We start from the raw sequence: 3,820 nt of genomic DNA on the forward strand, positions 1-3,820 counted from the left end.
AAGTAAAAACAAAGCAATAGTAAAGTGATGGAGATTGATATGATGAGAAAGAGACCCAGGGACCGTAGGTTTCACTAGTGGCTTCTCTCAAGAGCATAAGTATTCTACGGTGGGTGAACAAATTACTGTTTGAGCAATTGACAGAATTGAGCATAGTTATGAGAATATCTAGGTATGATCATGTATATAGGCATCACGTCCGATGACAAGTAGACCGAAACGATTCTGCATCTACTACTATTACTCCACTCATCGACCGCTATCCAGCATGCATCTAGAGTATTAGTTAAAAACAGAGTAACGCCTTAAGAAGATGACATGATGTAGAGGAGGGATAGTTTCATGCAATATGATAAAAACCCCATCTTGTTATCCTCGATGGCAACAATACAATACGTGCCTTGCTGCCTCTTCTGTCACTGGGAAAGGACACCACAAGATTGAACCCAAAGCTAAGCACTTCTCCCATGGCAAGAACAACCAATCTAGTAGGGCAAACCAAACTGATAATTCGAAGAGACTTGCAAAGATAACCAATCATACATAAAAGAATTCAGAGAAGATTCAAATATTATTCATAGATAGACTTGATCATAAACCCACAATTCATCGGTCTCAACAAACACACCGCAAAAAGAAGATTACATCGAATAGATCTCCACGAGAGAGGGGGAGAACATTGTATTGAGATCCAAAAAGAGAGAAGAAGCCATCTAGCTACTAGCTATGGACCCGTAGGTCTGAAGTAAACTACTCACACTTCATCGGAGGGGCTTGGATGATGATGTAGAAGCCCTTCGTGATCGATGCCTCGTCCGACGGAGCTCCGGAACAGGCCCCAAGATGGGATCTCGTGGATACAGAAAGTTGCGGCGGTAGAATTAGGTTTTTGGCTCCGTCCCCGATCGTTTGAGGGTACATGGATATATATAGGAGGAAGAAGTACGTCGGTGGAGCTTCGAGGGGCCCACGAGGCAGGGGGCGCGCCCCTACCCTCGTGAGCACCTCGTGGCTTTCTTGATGGAGGGTCCAAGTCTTCTGGATCTTATTTGATGAGAAATCACGTTTCCGAAGGTTTCATTCCGTTTGGAGTCCGTTTGATATTCCTTTTCTTCGAAACCCTAAAACAGGCAAAAAATAGCAATTCTGGGTTGGGCCTCCGGTTAATAGGTTAGTCCCAAAAATAATATAAAAGTGGAAAATAAAGCCCAATAATCTCTAAAACAGTAGATAATATAGCATGGAGCAATCAAAAATTATAGATACGTTGGAGACGTGTCACCCACCATTGTCAATTTCGGCGCAAAAATGACATTGATTCTTGTTGGACCTTCTTGACCAACTACAAGTAATCTCTCAAGTGCAGGTGTGTCCTGGATGACCATACCGTGGTCCAAATTTTGTGATGTCTTACTGCTGCACCAGCAACACACATAAATAGTCCGGAGAGTCATGGAGGTGATGTGGAAGGTACTCAACCCATTGATCGCCTGAAGACAAAGGTACTCGAGTGCAGTACAGCCACGGAGCAGGCGCTCCATGTCACCCTTTGAGAGGCAGAGGGCGACGAGCTCGAGGTGCTTCAGTCGTGGTAGAATAAGAGCGGGCGCATCATTAAGGGGCGGGAAATGGCAGTTCCCGAACTTGGCGATGCACAGCGTGGGCGCGAGGCGGAGTGCGGACATTGGCAGCAACCGCATATGCCCATCATCAAAAGTGAGCTCCTCAAGCTGATCTAGGGTGGGGGATCAGAACCAGTTGTCAAGCTTGGCTCGGTCCTTGCTGTTGGAACAGAACTTGCCCATTCTAAGGCCTTTGGTTGGGCCAAGGTGACTATCGAGGATCTCAGAGAATGCATCCAAGCTTTTGCGATAGCCATAGCAGAGCTCATGGGTGTTGATGAGGTCAAGAGGGCTGGAGTTCCATAGGGGGCACCACCACCGGGAAAGGAGGGTTGTCCGCGCCCCATATTTGATTGGGAGGAGGGAGATGATGACTCTCAACATATCATCGGGGAGGCTGCTGATTAAGTCTAGGCCTGCTGGAGTCGCTTGCGGTTCTAGCTCGCCCCGCCTCTGCTTGTTGGCAGCCCCATTCTCCACCTCTGGAGTCTCCTTGTCAGCGGCGCTTTCTGATAGAAATGGGAGTACAGGGAATATTTAGTTAAAACAGGCAATAGAAAAGTGTATTGGTAACTAGAAGTTATTAGGTAGGAATATAGTAAGATAAGGGAATACCAATTGGTTGCTTAAATACTACATAATTCATTTGACATTGCTGGGTAAGTCAACATATGCAGATAGTTGAAAATAAAACTTACTTCGAACAAAGTCTGGACGGATGATTTTGTCGGGGAAGTTAGCATATATCTCATGACCAGGCCCTTCTATGTGCAGTGCAATTTTAGTGCCGGTTTTCAATACATAAAACTTTGCAATTTCATTCCAAAAGCCAGTGCCAAAATAGGTGTCACCACGTTCATCAAGTCTTACAGTAGCGACGATTGTAAATCCATGGTTTGTGCGCAGTATGACATTCGTGGAGCCTTGATGTATGTAAAGGGAAAAATTGTGCACTACATAATATGTTGCATAGCGAGGGATGTCCTGCAGAAAATGGTAGGGTTGTTAAAGAAAATATGGTAACATGCAAATATGGGCCCAAAATGAAAGAATTGTGCAGTAGTTTAAATTGAAGGACAAAAGTCTATAATTAAACAGATAGGGTAAACATGATGTCATGGAAATATGAGAGTAATCGAAAGAACAATACATCATTAATTTGCCTAATATAGAAAGAAGAGGGGGAAATCCCCTTTGACATATATGGTGCATGTGGCACCTTTTAACCAAATGTAGCAATATTTAGAATATGTTCGGGAAAGTAGGCCATGCCAACCAATTTAGGGTGAGATTGAACATACCGCGCGCGTCCTCAAGTTATCTAGTACAATGAGATGGAATCTCTGGCGGCGGTCGCCAAGTCCTGAAGTATCGGCGCATTGTACATTCTATGAATGAAAGAAAACCCTCAAATCAGCTCGAATAAAAATGAATTCACGGTGATTTCCACTAGGTGATTAAAGGAGGCAGATGAACTAGGATAAGAGATGAGATAATATCTCGTTAAATTAGTTACCTTGTCATCCATGAGAAAGAACCCTCAGTACGGCAGATTCCCCAACCGAGCGGAGCTGGGTCGACCGGGAGCAGCATCGAGAAAGTCGATGGCGATAGGTGGCGGCAAGCGGAAGTGGCGAAATGCGGTGGGCTTTGCCGGCAGCCTGGCGGCGGCAGCAGGCGGCGAGCTAAGTGTTTACCGCCGCGATAGGCGGTGCCATGGCATAGACGCGGAGGAGCTTGTGCAGGTGTGAATGGGGAACATACTGGACGAGCCGAGGTGGGTGGCGGGCGGGGTGAGTGTTTGGTGACATGAGGATGGTGAGGGTTTTCTTTTTTCTTTTTTGAATTGGGTGGTGAGGGTTTTCTGTCCCACAAAGAATTTTGGGGGCGACGGTTTGCTAGAGCGAACCGTGTGTGATTGACGCAACAGGCAAAATGATATTCATTGCACATGGTTCCAATTTTGGGAAGCATGTGTGATTGGTGTACTACCTCTGTCCTGGTTTATTGGTTCCCGGTTGTAATTTTTACCAAAATTGGGCGAAATATTTAACATACTCAGACATAGATAATAAGCGTACACGTACATAAGCATAGTTCAACCATAAGTACATAGTTCAACCGTCATTAAGCATACTCAAGCGTACATAGTTCGATCTATCCCACATCTGATCTCACATGCGGCCGGCACGATCCTG

This window comes from Triticum urartu, chromosome 1 (assembly GCF_003073215.2).
Source record: "Triticum urartu cultivar G1812 chromosome 1, Tu2.1, whole genome shotgun sequence".
Taxonomy (NCBI): domain Eukaryota; kingdom Viridiplantae; phylum Streptophyta; class Magnoliopsida; order Poales; family Poaceae; genus Triticum; species Triticum urartu.